The 20,522-nt window shown below is 46.1% G+C and overlaps 1 protein-coding gene and 1 pseudogene across 1 annotated transcript in view; one reads left to right on the forward strand and one right to left on the reverse strand.

Annotated features, from left to right (window-relative positions):
- Positions 1-20,522, reverse strand: part of PARVA (parvin alpha) — a 171,822-nt gene that overhangs the window by 97,998 nt on the left and 53,302 nt on the right. The gene's annotated exons all lie outside the window — the stretch shown is intronic.
- LOC116646583 lies at positions 18,122-18,267 on the forward strand (annotated as a pseudogene).

Here is a 20,522-nt window from a genome sequence, read left to right on the forward strand (position 1 = left end):
AGAATACACTTTTACTATAGGAAACCGAGGAACTATACAATTTAAACTTTTATCTGATCCTTATAATTAGACAAAACTAGCTCTCACATGACCACAATCAGTACTGCCAATATATTTAACATTTTAAATATATTTTAAAATTTTATTTTAACATTTTAAAATATATCTTCTCTCATCACAAAGCGAACATATTTGGTGTTTTAATGATAAAATATTTTATTTATCTTAGACTATTACATCTAATCATCACACAATTGTTGGCACTTTGGGATGTTTCACTGTAGGTGAGATATTTATATCACATAATTATTGGTAATTTGGGTTGTTTGGGTCTAGCTTAAATATATATATCTATATATTTAATTTATATATATATATAAATTTAACTTATATTAAAATAAATATTTATTTAACTAACTAACCAATATTTTTTCCTTAGGACATAGTTCCAAAAGTGGACTTGTTGGGTCAGAGTGGTGGATTGTTTTTGTGATGTTACATATCATCACACTGTTCTCTAGGAGGAAAAAGGAAAGAGAACTTTTTTTTTTTATTGTTATGTTAATCCCCATACATTACATCATTAGTTTTAGATATAGTGTTCCATGATTCATTGTTTGTGCATAACACCCAGTGCTCCATGCAGAACGTGCCCTCCTTAATACCCATCACCAGGCTAACCCATCCTCCCACCCCCCTCCCCTCTAGAACCCTCAGTTTGTTTTTCAGAGTCCATCGTCTCTCATGGTAGGAAAGAGAACTTTTAATGCCTTCTGCAATGCATGTACCCACAAAGCCCTGCCCATGTTATATTTTATAGCTTTTGTTTATTTTTGATAATGTGATAGGTGTGATAGAGTAAGTCAAAGTTGTGTTAACCTGAATTTATTAAAATCCCTTGCTGGGATTTGTTTGCAGTGAATGTTTCGCTTGTGTGAATTGTCTACTCATATCTTTGACCATCTGTCCAGTGAAGTCTTGATTGTGCCCTTTAAGCTTTATATAAAACTCCAAAGTGTCTGGGTATTAAGTTTTTAGCTGTTATGTTTATTGCAACTATTTCCCCAATCTGTTGCTTCTCTTTTCATCTTTTAGTTTTGTTGATTTTCTTTTTTTTTTTTTTAAAAAGTGTTTTCTCTTTTAAATACGATTGAACCCATCAAACTTGTCACTGATAATTTCTTCAATTGCTTCAATAGTCAGAAAATTGTCTTTTCTCAACAATTGGGATAAGTATACCATTAAAAAAAAAAAAACTTAGCTCTTTAAACCATCTGGCATTTGTTGTGGTATAGGGATACAGTGACCATATTTTCTGAATCAAAAATTGGAGCATGTGATCTGACAAGTGCCAGTATTCTTATGGGCAGAATGGGACAGAATATTTGAAATCGAGACTGTCCTGGAAAATTGAGGACATATGGCCCCCGTATGTATGGAGCAAGCTGTTACTTTAAAGGTGCAGTGCCAGGCCCTCTTTTCTCAGCTCCTGTCAACTCTAAGCAACAGAGATTTCTAGCCCGAGGCTCACCTCACCTGAGTCCTGAGCCCAGCCTTACTAGGGCTGGCAGGATGTCCGTAGGGTCAGTCCCACCGGAAAAAAAAGGATCCAGAATTGGTTCTGTTTCTAACCCCTACTGTTGTCCCTCTAGATCCATCTCTTCGTTCCTTCCCCTGCTTCCTGCCCAGGAGTGGCTGCATTAATGGGCACACTTGCCTTCTGCCTTCAGCTGAAGTTCAGTCAATGGGAAGAGCTCCAAGAAGACCAGGAGAGAGGGAGGAACTTGGGGTATTTATTTCCTGATTCCCTTGTTGTGGAGTCACCATGACCCAAGGACATAGGCTCTGTCTGCTAGGTGGACCCCCTCATCCCCCTCATACCGTTTTTCTTATCTCTGGATTTCAGTAACCACTCAGGCCTTGACAGCTCTGCCGGACCCTTCCATGGAGGAAAGGATCTCTCAATTCCCCCCGCTGACTACAGGATGGCTCCACTGTGGACAGACCACACACACTGCAACCCAGCCGCTCACACCATCTTGCAATCCTGAAGCTCCCATCCTGGTTGTACCCCATCTCAGCTGCTTTCCCTTCCCCCAGGCCAGGGCCAAGGTCTTGGAATGCCTCAAGGTTCACCTAGGCTGGCAACAGCCAGTGACTTCTTTCTTTAGGAGCAACTGGAATGCCAGAGACTGTATCATGCCTTTGGGACATTCTGGACTGAGTGTCATTATACATAAAGATGGGATCAGTCATCACAAGCACTGGCTGATAATTATTAGATCTTCCTATTCCTGGTCCCCCACACCTTCATTAGTGGAGTCTCATTTCTTCTTGGCCCTTGAACCTGGGCTCACGGTGCTGTCTGGAGTACCTTGCCATGCCTCCTTTTCCTGCTTTAACCACAGCACTGCCTGATGCCCTACTGCACGTTCCCACTGACAACGTGAATTCCACTTCTGCCAAGTCCGTACCACTTGGGGGCAACACCGATACGCCCACTCTCCAGGGAAACCAGAGCAGAGAGAAGGTGAGGAACAGGAAATTCAAACCTGCCTCCCTGTAGCTGCCCCACAGGGCTGGAAGTGACAAGCCCTACATTCAGCTCGACGAGCACCCACGAAGCCAGGCTCAGGACTATCAAACCAGGCTCAAAAGGATGAGGCCAATGGGAATGCGATCAGAAACAGTAAACTTAGGGCAGAGACAACAAGCAAATGGTGATCCACGTGCACGAGAAGATTTGGTAAGGCTCTGAAGGAGAAACAGGGTTCAAGCTATAACTTGAACGTAGAGGAGAGGAAGTATGCCTGGAAACAAGATCTTTGGGACAGAAACCAGCAGCCGCGGTGACTATATTAAATCACTGTTGGCTGAGGGCACAGGGGAGGGAAAGCCAAGAGTAAACTACACTTGCTCCTATATGACAGCCACTAGGCTGCATCTCTGATTCCTCGGGGCCCAGAACAGGCTTGAGTAAGAGCGGCATCAATAAATGCCATTGGAGGGGGCACCTGAGTGGCTCAGTCATTAAGCGTCTGCCTTCGGCTCAGGTCATGATCCCAGGGTCCTGGGATCGAGTCCCACATCGGGCTCCCTGCTCAGCGGGAAGCCTGCTTCTCCCTCTCCCACTCCTCCTGCTTGTGTTCCCTCTCTCGCTGTCTCTCTCTCTCTCTGTTGAAAAATAAATAAAATCTTAAAAAAAATAAAAAATAAAAAAATAAATGCTATTGGAATAAAGAAATGAACAAATGCACTTAACTCTGTTATGGCCAAAAGCCAAGGGTTCAGCTCTCTCTCTTTGAATCCTCCATCTGCAGGGGTGAAGTGTCACCCAAGAGAGGAAACAGTTTGGGATAGACATGTTTAAAGCAGTTAAGTCAACAAGCAACGCGGACCAGTTGGATACAACCGTCCAATGGCTAGGGAAACTGCCTTTATTTCATTGAGGCAGCTCCAGGGCAGGCTCTTGTCCCCTCGGGTCCTCAGACTCAAGCTTGGCCTCTGGTTTCTCGGGGAGCCTGGCGAGTAGGCTCATTAGAGCTCAGGTGTTAGCTGCGCTGTCCAGAGTTCTAACTGGCATAGCTATGTACATCTGAGCAGTGCGGGCTTTCTGTCTTGGGCCCGAGGCTTCTGTCCTGCACAGTGGCTATTCCTTCCTCCCTTTTTAAAGCAGTTTCAAGCTCCTAGTGTTATATTTGTTGGTTTCGAGAACACAATGTTTTCCCCCGCATTTCCTATACCTGTCTGGGGCTCCATGTACCTTTTCTTCAGACATTGACCATCCACCATCCTGGGTGAGAGTCTCAATGTCTTCCTATTAATACCACTAATACAATACAATAGCTTATGTTTGCCTGATGCTTTACAAAGCTTGCCCACACGTCTTCCTTAATTCTATAACCCTGCTTACTAGATATCATTTTCATCAATTGGCACTGAGACTCAACTGTGCCCGGTCCCCCAGCAGCAGCACCAGGCACTACCCGAGGCCTAGGACTCCTTATCTTCATTCACAGCTGCTGCCTCTTTATTTCTTCTGACTCACTGTAAAGAGTAGGATCAAGCAGAGCTGATGCCCTCCTGTCTCTGGTATTGAGCCGGTCCATGCATCAAATAAGGGCACCACTAGCCTACAAGGGGTGAGGCTCCTTCCAACTCTGACGCTCTCTAGGATTCGATCATCTCACAACCCTTCAACCTGCTGGCAATTTTCCACAAAGTAAGCTTACCTCCGCGAGTCCCCCCCCCCCCCCCCCATTTACCACACACTATGCTTGACGATCAGCTACTGCTATCTGTGTTTGAAGCTAGGCAGTGAACTGGAGAGCCGTTGCATATCTCCAAGTTCCTACAGCGTTCTGGAAAACTGTGTCACATTGCACAAACAGAAGAGTTAACAGCAGCAGAGGAAAAATCACCAAAATGTAACCGTTTTGTGTCCCCCTGCCTCCCTCAGCAGATTGGGTCGGTGACCTCTCTCTGAGTCACAAAAGGCTTTCAAACTTGTTCTGATTTACATCTACAGGAAACAGAGTTTATGTCTTACATTTTTCTTTAAAAATTTTTTCATTCCCAAACCACAATTTATTTCCTTCTATATGGAAATTCTTGATAATACCTCAGGACAAAAATATACATACATAATAGCTTTCCAGCTTTATGGTGTGGATTAACCAAAACCACTCATTTCAACAAGAGCCTGGAGGCTTTCAGCCAATTACCTTCAGAATGTATTCTGTGAGATTTAGCTGGGCGGTCCTCTCCTCATCAATTAAGTCATGGGAAAAGGCTCGGGATCACCAATGATCTCACTTGGACAGTGAGCTGCAAGGAAAAGCATCTAAAAAAAAAAAAGTTTTCTACCAGAGTTTGGAGGCAAGGAGCTATTTTCATTATTTTTGGCATCTGAAGTATGGCAGATGGTCTAATCTTTTACATCTCTATATTCTGAACTCGATTCCAGAGGAAAAATAAAGAACCACAATTTTGCAGAGGTCAGGAAGACAAAGTTTCTAACTGCATCCCCCCACCTCCACTCCCCAAGGCTAGGCCTCTGTGGACCACAGCCATTGCTCTTTGGTTGCAAATGACAGACCCCCCCCCCCACCCCCGCCTTTTATCCCCTCTTCAAGTTAATTAATTAAAGGCTATTAAAAAAATAAATACTGTGGTAGGCAGAATGCTAAAATGGTCCCTCAAGATTCTTTATCCTAATGCTAGGACTGTAAGTATGATGAGATGTTATGCTCTGATAATGTTAGATTACAAGGCAAAAGGAATTTTGCAGATATAATTAAGTTCCTGGTTAGTGGATTTCGAGTCAATCAATAGATTATCCAGGCAAGCCTAGAGCCTAACCTAATCACACAAACCCTTTAAAAGGACAGAGTTTTCTCCTGCTGGTAGCAGAAGAGGAAGTCAGAGAGCTGTGGGAGCAATTGGATGTGGAGGGGGCCACATGGCAAGGAGTTGAGAGGGGCCTCTTGGAGCTGAGAGCGGCCCCTGCCAAAAGCCAACAAGGAAATAGGGACTCAATCCTACAACTGCGAAGAATTGAAGATTGCCAACAAGCTAGAAGGCGTCTGGAAGCAAATTCTTCCCCAGGGCCTCCAGATAAGAGGCCAGTCTCGCCAATACCTTAATTTCAGTCTTGTGAGACCCTGAGCAGAGAACCCAGCCCACCCGGACTTCTGACCTACAGGACTGTGAGATAATAAACGGGTGTGGCCTGAAGCTGCGAAATTTGTGATAATTTGTCCTGCAGGAGGAAAAAACGAATACAGATCCTCAGACAAGTCAATGAGCAAAACAAATACAAATATAGTCAGGACACAATGGGAAAGAGAGAAGCCCCCCCAGCCAGCAAAACCTTCTCCTCCCCTTTCAGGGACACCTAGGTTCTCTCCCCTCAGCTTCTCTTTCTTCCTTTTTTTTTTAAGATTTTATTTATTTTGAGGGGAGAAAGCACGCACACACACACACACATATACACACACCCCCGTGAGTGAGCATGGAGAGGGGCAGAGGTAGAGGGAGAGAGAGAATCTTAAGCAGACTCCCTGCTGAGCACAGAGCCCAACTCTGGGCTTGATCTCAGGACCCTGAGATCATGACCTGAGCCAAAATCAAGAGTCAGATGCTTAACCAACTGAGCCACCCCGGCGCCCCAGCTCAGCTTCTCTTTTGATCTTGACCAGCTTCCTGCGCTTACATGGGATGAACATGGCTGTCAGCCCCAAGCCTGACTGACCCCACATGGCCAGAACCTATCAGCAACCAAGAAAGTCACTATGTCCTTCGTTCAGATTCCTGAGAGAAGCTAGTCGCTGGTCATTCATTCATTCAGCAAGTAATAACTGAGCACATCCAATGTATGAAGGATCATTCTAGGTGCTGTGGAGATGCAACAGTGAACAAGATCTATTGCTCATAGGGAGTTCACGTTCTAGTGAAGGGGAGAGACAATGAAAAGGCAAGCAAATACATATGTTATGCCAGCAATGGTAGGTTATAAAGGAAAACAGATCAGGGCAACGGGATAAAGGGAAACAGGAAGTGCTGTTTGTAAATAGGTGGTAAGGCCTGGTGGGAAGGGGTGGGCATTTAAAGAGATTTGAGTGAAGGAGCAGAATATACAAATACACGGCAGAAGGAACATTCCGGAAGAGGGAACAGAAAGTGAAAAGGCTATGGGATGGAAACTGACTTGGCATGTGTGAAGAGCAAGGAGGCCTGTGGAACTGGTGTGGAGGAAGCAAGGGGAAATAACAGGAAATGAGGTGGGAGACATGGCATGGGCCAACACAAGTAGGGTCTAGAGGCTGTGATAGGGACCTTGGAAAAGCACTAGAGTTGACTGCAAGGCAGTGACGGGGACTGGCTGCTCTGGGGTCAGAGACCCAAACAAGGTCTAAAGAATGGCCTCCCAAGCCTGCTCCTTCAGCTAGCTCTCTGGGCGCTGCCATCCCCAAAGAAGGCAAGTCAGGTAGACAACGACTTCATGCCCCCAGTATAGCTAAGACCAACCCTGGTTAATCCAATCATGTTTCAACCACTTCCTAAAGGGGAAGTCTGAGACCAAATCAAGAGCGAAGTCCACAGGCAGTAATGGTAAATGCAGTGAAGAGGGTCTGTACGAAACGCTGCTCCCAACGCAGACAGCAGGGATCTCCTTCCCTTTCTCCTGCCATGTAGTTCTGAAGGAGAATCAGCAGAGCGGTCCCATTTCCCATCCATCCTTATGTCCCAGGAGAGGAAAGTGCATTAGGACACATTCAGCTCAGAAATCAGCAGTTACTGTTCATAAAGTCCCCCTGGGACCAGAACTAGTGGGGGTCTCCTCTGCCACATCCCCAAATCTGTCCACTCTCCGTCCTAAACACAGTCTTACCCATGCAGCCCCTCTCCTGAGTTCCTCCCGGAGACATGAGCCACTCGGGCTCCACAGTGCCTACCCCAGCTGCATTCTTCATCAATCGCCTGTGAACTGGCTGAGCCAATCCCTAACTTCAAACTGCCACTTCTCTCCCTTTTCTTCCCATTCTGGTCCACGTTTTCCTAGAATGGATCCAACAAACATTTATGGAGCATCAGCCTCCTGATACCGTGCAAAGCAGGAGGGATTCAAGCTCTGGGTTCAAAATCTGATTCTGCTACTGACTAGCTGCCTTCATTGGGGCAAATAACTCCATCTTCTGAGCCTCTTCTAGAAAATGGAGATACCTACCTTGAAAGCGTTTTCAGGGGTTAGGGATAATGTAAGTAAAGTCTGTAGCATGAAGCTGGACACAGAGTAGGCCCTTAGTGGATATCTGCTCAATAAGTGAATAAATTAATGAATGAGAAAGTTTGAAGTATATCTGATGATTGGATATTGATGAAGAAACTATGACGAATGCTTCAGCAGAGATCATGCTGCTGTCCTTCCCTCTTTTCTTTTCTTTGCCTCCCTGGCAAACATTTCCCACACAGGCTGCCCAAATCCAGTTCTGGGCTTCGGCTTCCATGTCTTCTCCACATGTTCTACTCATAACAGATGAATAGTCTCCTCCTTCCCGAAGGATCTTGGATGCCAAGCATGGCCCTGATGCTCCTTTATCTATAAAATATACCCACCTTGCCTTATATCCACCATTCAAGACTACTCTTCCAATTCAATTTGATTTCATGTGAGCAAACCTTCATGGAACACCTACTGTGTGCAAGGCAACGTGGATATAGAGATGAAAAGGCCATGGTTTCCACACAGAGCTCATATTCTAGTGGGGGAGCCCACCAAGATGGTCAGTTCATACAGTACCACGATGACAGCCGTAGAAATATGTCCACGGGGCAGTGGCAGCATGAGGGCTGATTAGTCTCTGGTGAGGCCCGGGGGTGTGGGGGGAGGTTGGGAAGAGAAGGCTTCTTGGAGGGAAGGACCCAGGAGGTGAGCTCTGAGAATGTACAGGCTCTTGCCTGGCCGAGGAGGAGAGAGGATACCCTTCCTCAACCTCACTTCTTCCTTCCCAGGGACCTTTTACCTTTCTTATTCCTCTAGAAGAGTGTTTATCAAGCAATCTGAAGAAAAGGACCAGTTTCTTTCTTTCTTTCTTTTTTTAAATTTCCAAATCATTGTAGACTGATATTTTGCAATATATGATAAAATAAATTATTACCAGAAAATGTTGAAATAACAAAGCTTACACAAATACACGCACATTCATCACACGCTCAGATGCTGCAGCAACATTGAATCGCTATGAAAGTTTCTGTGGTGGTGATGGTAGCACGACAGCGTGAATATGATTAATGCTACTAAACTGTGCCCTTAAACAATGGCCAAAATGGTAAGATTTATGTTGTTATATTTTACCACACAAAGAAGTCTCACTTTCATTTTCATAACATCCCAGAGGAAACTTCGGAGTTACTTTTAAGTCATTTTTTCTTTTTTTTGCTTTCAATTGTGTGAAACTATGATTTATAAAAAGAAATATATATTTGGTCTTCATCCCCATTTCTGGCACAGAGCTCCTAAACGCTTGGAATTTCCTAAGTGATAAGAGCAAAGTTCTGATTTTTTTTTTTTAAGATTTTATTTATTTATTTGACAGAGAGAGACACAGTGAGAGAGGGAACACAAGCAGCGGGAAGTGGGAGAGGGAGAAGCAGGCTTCCCGCCGAGCAGGGAGCCTGATGCAGGGCTCGATCCCAGGACCCTGGGACCATGACCTGAGCCGAAGACAGACGCTTAACGACGGAGCCACCCAGGCGCCCCAAAGTTCTGATATCTTAACAAGCTCCTTTCAACCACACCTGAATTTATATTAATGAAGGGACTTCTGGAAAGCCCCCAAGGATGGGGGCTGGTTGCCAGGGGAATCAATCTGATTAGAGGTTGGCACTTAACCCCACCCCATGACCTCTGGGATGGGGAGGGTCTGGAGGTTGAATCAATCACCAGTGGTCAATGATTTAATCAACAGTGCCTTTGTAATAAAACCTCCAAAAGTCCCCAAAAAGGAGAGCTTCCGGTTCAGAGACCTTCCAGTGGGTAAACACAGGGAAGTACTGGGAGAGTGGTGTACCCAGAGAGAGGGCGTGGAAGCTCTGGGCCCCTTCCCCCCACACCTTGCCCTATGCATCTCTTTCATCTGGCTGGGCCTGGGTTGTTGTGTTTTTTTTTTTTCTTAAGATTTTATTTATTTGAGAGAGAGAGAGAGAGGGAGCACAAGCAGGGGGGCGGGAGGGGCAGAGGCAGAGGGAGAAGCAGACTCTCCGCCGAGCATGGAGCCTGACACAGGGCTCGATCCCAGGACCCTGGGATCATGACCTGAGCCAGAGGCAGCCACTTAACGGACTGAGCCACCCAGGCACCCCTCTGGGTTATATTCTTAATAAACCAGTAATCTAGTAAGTAAACTGTTTTTCTGATTTCTGTGAGCCACCTAACAATTAATTGAACTTGAGGAAGGGATCATGGGAGCCTTCAATCTATAGTCGTTCAGTCAGAAACACAGGTGGCATCTAAAGTGGGGGTAAGGGGTGGGGAACGGTCTTGTAGGACTGAGCTTTTTTTTTAACCTGCAGGATCTGATGCTATCTCCAGGTAAACAGTGTTATAACTGAGCTGAATTGTAGGACATCCGGTCAGTGTCCACTAAGAATATAAAAACTGTCACTAATACTTTTAATCGTTTTTTCTTTTAAAATAGTTTGCATTTCCATCTTTTCCTTCCCAACCTAACCCTGTATGTCTTCAAATCAGGTTCTGGTTCCTTCAACAGTCTGTCCAATGCCTCCCTGGCTCCATCCTCCCAATCAAAAATGTCTTCTATATAAGGAAGCTAAACGAATCTTCTTAAAACACTGCTTCATCGTATTCTCACTCAAAAATATTCAGTGGCTCCCTGGGGCCTCTGGCAACAATTTTAATTTTCCCCACCTAACTTTAACAGAAGCCTCTGACTATATCACTCATTACTTGCTTTGTACTAACATGACATTTCTGTTCCAGGCAGTCAAAGATTCTCCCAGGCCACTTGTCCCGTCTACTCTGGCCCACACTCATCTCTCCATCCCCAGAACTCCTGCCGTCCAACATCAGTGAAACCTGGATGAGAGATGGTTACTGAATGCACAGAGGAGGGGAATGGGCTCTAGCTGCATGGTGTGTGGTTTCAATCAGTCTGAGAGCAGGGACCACTTCTGCTCATGCTCTCCATTGACTCCTGAAACTAGTGCCATAAAAGAGGTGATTAAGTGATTTCTGATGGGCTGCCGGGTTTGTCAGGCTTATGGTTAGCCTAAGAGAACATGCCTCTATCAGCTCAATCATCCCACTGAATTAAGTCTAGCAAATAATAATATCTTCCTAAAATGTGCATTATCCCTAATCCTGGGAAGAGGAAGATAAAGTTATCTGCTTTGCCAGTGAAAATGCAGAGGTACAGCCAGGAGAGAAGTCAGTTGCTGTTTCCACCTGTTTCCACTACATACCCCAACTTTTGAAATGGCAACTCTTCTCCAGGCTTCAGGTATGTCCCATTCATCATCCCTGATGGCCTGTGAATTGCAAACACCCAACATGGCAGCTCAAACCCTCTGCTAATGCCATGGGCTTGCCCACCCAGAGCCCACACGCCCTCACACTGGCTCTTACTGCCCAAATGAACACTTTTCAGTCCTGGGACTCATGCCCATCTTCTCAGAAGCAGACTGCTAGGCACCAGCCAGTCATCTGGGTGTTTCATTTCCCATCTGTGTTTAATGAGAAGGATGTTTTCAGAAGTGGCCTTTGGTAGGGTCCACCCTCTTCATTTCTTCCCATGTTGTGGGATGAGGGTCTTGGCGAGTGAGAGGAGAGGGGGACAGAGGACGGGAACTAAGGGGATAGATAACACTTTTTGGGAAGCAGAAATTAAAGGGAGAGCCAGTGGGGAAAATGGAACAAGGGTTCAGGCGGAGGGGGGAGCCGTGGGTGACACCTGTCACAGCCAAGGAAGAAGAGCTCGAACACTCCAAGAAGTGGACGGTTGAAGAAAGACCCTGTGAAATGAAGAAGGAAAACTGGGAAATTGGAGGGTCACAGGTAACCTTCAACGGAGCAATTTCGATAGCAGCAGAAGCCAGACTGCAGTTTGATGCATTCGGGGAAACAAAAAAGCAGCACTACCGATGAGCTTTCCCGACATTTGGTGAAGAAGGGAAGAGAAGGAGCTGACGGAGAAGCAGGGCCAGGGGTGGCACTGAGGGCTGGGGTTATGTTAGAAGCCAGGGGCTTGTCCCGAGTCATTTATACAGATTAAGTGATTATCTCCAGCAGCTCTTAGCAGGCCCTCGGCAGGCTCAGGATAAAGGCCGTGTGAATTGATTCAGGCTGGGGATTGCTCAGTTGGAGCAGAGGAAGAACAAGCGGAGTGGGGGTGCGGGCGGGGGAAGGGGAGGATGCTGGAGAATGTGGCTAGAATCATCCATGACCCACCAGGCTGGGGTGGGAGGGGACGGAGGATCTGGGAGAACAGAGGGTCAGGAGCTGGAGGTCCTTACGTTGAACGACAGAGTGGTAGAAACAGGACATGGAAGGTTGCAGTCAGGGAAGGGAAGTTCAGAGGGCAAGTGTTGGTGATTCCAGACAGGAGCCTGGTGGCAAAGTCATGTGCAGGAGTAGACAGTACGGTCATGGGAGCAGAGAAGACAGAGGAACTACATGGCTGGGGGACAGACCAGTAGGGGACTACTGAGAGCACCAGGGAGGAAGGAAGGAGTGTGTGACAACGCCACGTGCCCAAGTCCTCAGTGAGTGCGACACAGGCCCCAGGACTTTGTAACAGATGGCGGTAGGCTCACCAGGCACCTCCTCTTAAAAAGAGGAGAGGCGGGGCACCTGGGTGGCTCAGTTGTTAAGCATCTCGGCTCAGGTCATGATCCCAGGGTCCTGGGATCGAGCCCCGCATCGGGCTCCCTGCTCAGTGGGAAGCCTGCTTCTCCCTCTCCCACTCCCCCTGCTTGTGTTCCCTCTCCTGCTGTGTCTTTCTCTGTCAAATAAATTCAATTAAATAAATAAATAAATAAATAATAAATAAGATCTTTAAAAAAAAGAGACAGAGGAGTGGCTTCCAAGGGGTCCTGGAGGACACTGAACTGCAAGTGTGCATGGAAAACCAGAGAAGCCTGGGAAGAAAGTCATGTCCCGGAGACAGGCTGGGGTTTCCAGGGAAAGCTTGTGAGGAATGGGTTAAGGGGTTACGGGTGTCATGTTGGGGGGTTTCTTGACAGTAAAGCCAGGACTCCAGAGGGAGAGCCTGGTGGAAGAGATGACTAGAAAGGCCTGGCAGGAGAAAGGGGGAGCTGAGCCGGATGGGAACGAGAAGAGAGAAAACACAAATAGTCAGAGGAGTGGGCCCCATCTTGTGTTGGGCCCCACATAGAGGGAACACAAGCCAGTGGACCACTCTGAGAAGTGGCGTCCATTTTCCAGAGGCCCCTCGCTACCCGAGTGGCTAATTCTGGCCCTTACTGCCTCCAGACCTGCAAGCAGATGCCCCATCACCTGACTGGTTCCAGCAAGTGCCACAGAGAAGGACAAGGGGCAAAAGTCAACGTGGGCCTGGCAGCCGTGCACCGAACTGAGGTACAAGGAGAGGGAGTGAGCAAAAACAAAGGGACTTCATTAAACCTAGTTTATTACTTTGGTTGGGGAATATTCCTCTGAGGGTTTAAAAAGGCATAAATGCCTTTATAATCCTAAAACGCATGCCGTAAAGGAAAGCACAGGCCTGTCCCAACAAGCTCCCTCTCTGTGCCTGGCCCATTCTGGGTAGCCAGCTCGTCTGTAAAGCTCACAAATACATTCTGGAGAATAACAAGGGCCTAGTTCTAATTAATCTGGCCCAGCCCTCAGCTGAGATAGCAATCAAAGCAACGGGAATGCAGAATTTATCCGCGCTCCTCGGGCTGCAAAATGCCCCCCACTTCTCTCCTGCAGGGAACGTAGGGCTGCAGAAGGGCTCCATGGCAGCGTGTTGGCCTTGCCCCCCTGCCTTTCAAAACAGGATGGAAAAACTGCTTACGTGGTCTGATATTTTCACTGGAGGGCACTTGGAAAATCAGAATTTGAGGGCAGCCTGCACACAAGTCTCGAGGTCAATCGTGGCTTTACGAAATTGTAGAGCAGAGAGTGATGGTGCTCAGACCCGCGCCGTCGAGGTAAGGCAAGCTAGCTTTCGGCCCGCCTCCCATTTCTCTCTTTATTTTTATCTGCAGGATCAGGAGTGTTGGAGAGAAAAGAGGAGGCCTGGTAACAACAGCTTCCCCGTCATTCTTGGTTACTTACATCTGTGGTCAATTTTCCACACTTTATTCCATAAAAGGTAAACGAGGCACGGTGCTTGCAACAGGATAATCTAAACAATATGAACCATGTTACTGTTCAAGACCATCTGGTTGATCATGCTCAGCCATAGACTTTTAACTCCTTGAGGTAAGAAAGATGCCAAGCCCAGGGTGGCAAGGCCCTCCTCTGGTCTTTTCCTCCAGAATCTTTTCCTCCCTCCTCAAGTCAATTAAAACAAGGACCTCTACGGTTTCTGCCAGGCCTAATATTCTAGGCTGGCTACCGGTGAAACTCTGTGTGCTTTGTGAATGAGCAACTCGCAAAAGGCTTCTACCAAATGCCTCTTCTCCTCTTTCTCTTTAAAAGGAAACATTAAAAGCTTTGGAAAAAAAAAAAAAAAAAGCCCTACACACAACCCAAACTAAAACACTCTCAAGTGCTGGGGTTGTTTCCTTCATTTCTGACTCTCCTACTTAAAGCCGAGGGATCATTTACATAATTTTAATTTTAAAAAGCAACTGACACCAGTGAAGATACGTAAAGCCCATGCTTTGCTTTTATTTGGGCTTACACATTTTCTGGCCATCTGTTATTCAAGAAAGTTGCAAACTCAAATAAGAGATGGGAAAAAATTGGAAATCAGATGGTGTTTTTCATCCTTTGGGTGGGGAGCTAATGATAAGAGATTCCGGGAAAGTTTCAAATGGGTAAGGTCATCACAAAAATGAGACTTGGCCTCCCTCTTAAGGTGCAGCTTTCCCACCTGCAGAAGGAATTCAGCATTTGACCCAGAGGTTCAAGGGCATTTTATTCTTCAAGTGGGTCATTAAGAACTCTAGCTTTCCCTAGCAACCTCGAAGGGTATTAAAACCATCAAAACAATTCAATTTCATACACCTTTTAATATTTTAAACCCTGCCTTGCAGTATTCCAGCACGGAAGCACCTTGCAGCATCACGACTACAACAGAGCCCTCATTTCTGACCACGATCTCCTTTTTGTGTAGCCACAGATCAGAGATAAGCAGTCAGTTTTCTGGAAAAAGGTTTTCAGAGGTCAGAGTAGAAAAGCTCAAACACAATGGCCATGCCAGGCTTCAACAATAATGTCTAAAACCAACAATGCTAGAACTACTACGAATTCCCTCTTCAAACAACATTCTGGAAAATCTTGATATGAATAGAAGAAGACATAAAAGCCCAAGGGATAGCCAAGTTGGCAAAACATACACAGGATAGAATGTGGCTCTTAGTGCATCCAACCACTTCCCATCTCATGGCCAGGATGAAGCAGTTGTGTTATTTTTTTGCTTTGTTCTGTTGACCTGTCAAACCTTCTGCAACATCCCTCCTTCCTCCCTCATCCACCTTGCAGGCTGGCTGCTCTGGATGCAGAGTACTGAGCTGAAGGAGTTAATGGTCACCCGGGCAGCCCTTGGGAGACAAGGCTTCATATCCCATGATCATAAATCTCTTTCAAGGCAAGTTGGAATCGGGACTCGATTTTACAACAGCTCCTAAAATTCAGCATTCATTTTCAATTAGATCAAATGACATTCACATCTATTTATACTCTCTTCATTTCCCAACACATTTATCTCATGAAATGACAACTGGAGAACACTCCTGTCCTAAACATGCACAGTATTTTTAAAAAGAGTTACTGAACAAGGTTGAAAAATTAGTCAATAGGCCTCTTACTGGAATTCACTTCTTAAATTCTTAAACATCTGTGAGCAAAGTTCTTTAAAGCAACAGGCGAGAAAGAAAATGAGGAAGGAAAAACAACAACAAAAAAACAACCCACGACCTAATTACTTGCCTTCAGTAGTAATTCCACAACCCAAAGCAAAGTAGGAAACATTTCATGGCTGTGCACAAATGATTTTATTATGTTTGGATACTGATCACACTACAGTTCTTTCACAGAATCCTTTCCCTTCCACCTCTTTTATGATTTGGGTCAAAAGGCAGGAGACCCGATGTAAACTAGTCCCCGGACCCCATGAGGGCCAGGGCTGTTGCCGGAACAAGGTAGCCAACAACTTATTCCCAGCTGGGTTTGAAGGAGCACTTGGGTTCAGAACCCATAGCAGAAGAGGAGGGAAAGTCCCCGTGGGCGGGCGAGTGAGGCACTGTGACGGAGCGCTGATAGCAGAGAGAGTCACGAGAGTCAGGGAGGTCTGGAGAGGGTGAGGTGGGGCGCGGGGTGGCACGGGGTGTTGGGACACAGGCACGGTGAGGCCCAGGCGGGCAGAGGGTCAACGTTTGGGAGGTCTAATGGGTGGTAAGGCCCCGGTGGGTGGGGCTGGGGGTGTGTTGGTGCAAGTGAGAGCACCCAGGGTTTTAAAGGAACTGGGATGTGGGGGGAAGTGAGAGAAGCTACCTCCAAACTGGTCGTGGACTGGCGCGAGCAGAATCATTGGATTCTGAAAACGCTCGCTGGATTCCAAGCTGCTGAGTTCTTCTCTATTAAAAACAAAATGGGTCCCGCGGCCAGGAGGTGGGTCTCAGCCTTCTGGCTGGGATCTGGAGGTGGGGGCTGAGCACACGGGGTGTTTTGTGGCTCAAACCCTGTAACTGAGAGGATGCGGGCAGGGGCACAGTCCAAATACTTAACAACGGGCAGAATCCGGGCACTGTCCCGTCCATTGTGGGAGCAGATCTGGAGGCACCTGCTGCTGCCAGACCGGGGGGGTTGGGGTGGGCAGCAGGGCTGGGGAGGGACAAGGTAGCCTGCAGGAGGCGACGGGGCACTGGCCGGATGGGAGATCAGCTGTTTACCAACCAGGGCAAAAATAAACTTCCGTGAGTCAGCCTGGGGAGTGGGGCAGACAGGTTATTCCCGACTCCCACTTGGCCGCTTTTCCACATCTGTGTGAAAGGGATATTGCTTAAGAAAGGAAAATCAGGCCGAGGGTGGAGCCAGGGGGAGCTTGTTTTTGTCAAATTTCTCAATAAAAGTTTGCTTTGCCAATAAAAGCTTGCGTTTGTGATAGTAGGAATTGTGTCTCTTTGTTCTTGTGCGGAGAAGGTCGTGAACTTCTCCAACCCGTCAGGCAGGTTCGGGTTTCTTTAAGGAGGCGGTCAGGAGGGAGTTTTTGAAGAACACTTCGGGGAAACTAGGCCAAGTGCTCTGTTTATAATTGTCCTCTGTCACCGCCACAGTTTTTGTCTTTAAAGAAAGATACCATGGAAAGAAGTGTGAAATGTGCAGTTCTAGGGACTCCGTGGACCCTCACGAGGAGCAGGGAGTCCTGCGGCTGAGGGCTCAGGACTCCAGCAGCAAGCGTGGGGTCAGACTCTGGAAGGCAAGGAGCCCCAGCGTGATGTTTTCTGCTGGAGGCAGCCTGGGCCACTGAGCCCTGAGCGTCTGGGAGGGGCAAGGTGAAGAAAAGAGGAGACACTCACCCTCATTAGGAAGGAAGCCGGCTCCTACCAGCTCTCTCCATTATTAAATCGTTAAGAATTCATTGGGCTGGTGGTTAGAAACAGCCATGATTAAAATTTAAAACATAAACTTATAATTAAATACATTATGCGTAAAAACAGAGGTAATAAATACTCAGACTCGTCACTTATTTTATCCACGCCCTTGAGATTATTTACATTTGCAGTTTCTATATGGTAGAAATACCACATAATGGTGTGCTATTGTCCCTCTCTCTCCAATTCCACATTCAAGGATCTCACAAAATTGGCCACAGTGGGGGTATGTGCACTTTGGAAATCGGCAAACATTACAAGTCAGTGCTTGATTTCTTGTTTTGTCGATTATCTAGAGTTAAGAAAGTGATGGAAGAAACGTCAATAATGCAGATTAAACTTAAAAGTGAGTCACATCTGAAGTCATTACATTGTGAATAGTGTTCTTAAAAAAAAAAAAAAGAGGAAAACGCTCTCCCAGTATTCGAAAACTCTTATCTGATTCAGCAAAGATGTTCATGTCTTAGTGAATGAGTAAGTTCTGACATACTTAATGCTGAAGCGGAAAGAGGTTTCAGTTTAATGAACATGCACAAGGGTGAAAAATAGGTTAACAAATCACATTATCTGATTTAATAACAATGAATGTATTGGGAAAGAGTTAGTGGATTGGGATGAAATTCTACTGAAATGGTTGAATTGTACCCACAAGTCAGCTGTGAACACAAGAGCTCAACAAAAATAAAAAAAAATTCTGTGGCAACCGACTGGCTTATGGAGTTTATAAGGAAGTATTGGACATCTTATTATTATTTGTGAATTTTGTGCTACAGATCCTTGATATCAGAAAAATTTACATTTATATACGCATTTACACATCGCTTCTCGGCCTTTTGGCTAAGATCAAGTGTATATATGCATTTACACACATACTTTTTTTCCTGGAGAGCTGGTTGTTAAATATTTACCAGCACCCAACCGAATGAGGGTGTCTGCAAACGCCTCCCCTGCTTGGGGAGGGGTTTTGTTCTCCCCATTCCCACTGTCACAGGGTTAAAGGGTTAGCACTTTTCCCAAACTCTGAACCTGATTCTGGATTAATACATGTCACACTCTCCCTACCAATCCATATAATTTATTCTTCCCCCAAATTCCTGAAGCTCCCTCTGTTTTTTACTCACATGGTACTTCACAAATGCTACCTCTGCACGGGCTTTTCAATTTATAACATTTTTTATTTATGCCCCCTCTCGTTTTAGGTCTCAGAGGCTTTTTCCATGCCTTTTAAAGGTGCCTGCAAGGGCATAGGTGCTCAGAAATGTATTCATTCAGTTAGTCAATAGGTCAACATACGCTCATGGACTCTGACCTGTGCACTAGACACTTGGTCAAGCCAGAGATTTGGAGACACGTGAACAGTTGCCTGTCCTCAAGGATTTCACAGCCTCCTGATGATGACGGAAATGGTTATATGAGGGTGGTCAGGCTTTGCTAAGGACCAAATATGCACCAGGTGCTATATCTAGGACTTTGCATATAATGTTTAGACATACCAGTGTGTGTGGACATGTGGCGGACTAGCCAAAGACGTTAACTGGAGATTGTACCTTGGTCATCAGAGTTCCCGGGACCCAGCTCTGTCCTGTCTTAGTAATGCCAAATGTCCACGAATGAGTGGCCTCATATTAGCATCTAGTTATCCACCCCCTCTGTTTCTTTACTTCCTCCCGCTCACCTTACTAACCTTCCTTCCTTTCCAATGAGGGACAGTCTACGGAAAAGGAAACTGTGGTGACCCGAACCTGGTATGCGCAAGCTGGACTGCTTTCCTAAGGTTTGTAACCTGGCCGTGCCTAATGCACACGGCCTGACACCCCACCCGTGCTTACATCTCTGCTCACCTTCCGTGCCACTCTGCAAATATCCCAATGCCCTCACAGAGAGCACTTGGTACCCTTGCAAAGGGCCGCTCGCCCACTAAAGGAGGTCACATAGGCGGGTCGTGAGCCCTGTCCTAGGTTTTCCACAGCTGGGGAGACTTCTCCCAGGAGGAGGGAGTACTGAAGAAGGCGGGCAAGAGGTGGGAATGGCAGCCACACTTGGCTACCCTCTCCCGCTCTCGTCACTCTTCGAGCTTCTGGGGCACACACTGAGACTAGACCCAGTCCTGGTCCCTGGAAACCAGCATCAGGTCTCCTCCCATCTCCCCTGGATAACCTGATGGAGGTATACTTCTCACCCCTGTCAGTCACCTTTTCTCAAGAGAATACAGTTCACAACATGGCAGCTGTATTTGAGGTTTTCACCTAAAACCTTACAAGCTCAATTCACCCACAGATGCTCCACTCTGACTTTATTTGGCCCACTAGGTGATCCACATCAGTTTCCAGAGAATTCTTTCTTATGCCTTCACGCTCCAAAACTTGCTTGTTGAAAATGTGTCTGTTAGGGTAGAAACCATTTCTAGAGCAGATTAAACCCTCCCCTGCTCTCTTCAATAGAAAAGGCTGCACAGAACGTAACCCTTGCTTCTAGTACTGCGAGGCCATCTGTCCTGCTGGTAATTGTGGATTTGGGCTAAAACAACCACGGGTTCATGGTGATAGTTTCATTTTTCTATTTTGGGGAGGGATTTGAACAGGGTCAGGAGGATTGGTCAGACTTCAGCAGGCAGGGAGAGGAGGGGAGGAGAGGAAAAGAGTGGGCAGCAGATCCCATATCTGATTCTACGACACTAAATTGTGAACCAACTTCGTTATCTATTTACTCACTAGTTTAGTTATCTATTTCGGCTTGGTTAGCTAATTTAGCAAGGAGTTATAAACAATATTCCATACAAATGACACATTTCTTTTAGAATAATTGCATTTCCTTTCTCAGTTCTTATTTTCTTCCCACTGTATCAATTAAGGAAAAGCTTGTTTTATTAGTCTGATTTGCATTTCATTTCTGATCCTATTTTTATTTCCTTTTCACGCTGTGCTTTTGCTGATTACTTTCTTTTATAAATTTCAAATTCTTTAAAATGAGACTTTAAAGACTTTTTTTAAATGTCTAAATAAATCATACCTATTTATTCCCACATTATCATGTTTCCCTTTCTCCATCCGGGCCCCACCCCAGAATATCGGTTTCTCTGCAATTACAGAGCACCCCCAGTCTAAGGTACGACCTCTTACCTGCACTGCTGAAAGAGACCCTGAATTTATCAGCCTACACCTACGCTGCCCAACTCCACAAGCCACGCAGTGGCCAAGTGATGCTGTGGCAAGGCCACC

Source organism: Phoca vitulina, unplaced genomic scaffold, assembly GCF_004348235.1.
Source record: "Phoca vitulina isolate PV1807 unplaced genomic scaffold, GSC_HSeal_1.0 scaffold36, whole genome shotgun sequence".
NCBI classification, from domain to species: Eukaryota; Metazoa; Chordata; class Mammalia; order Carnivora; family Phocidae; genus Phoca; species Phoca vitulina.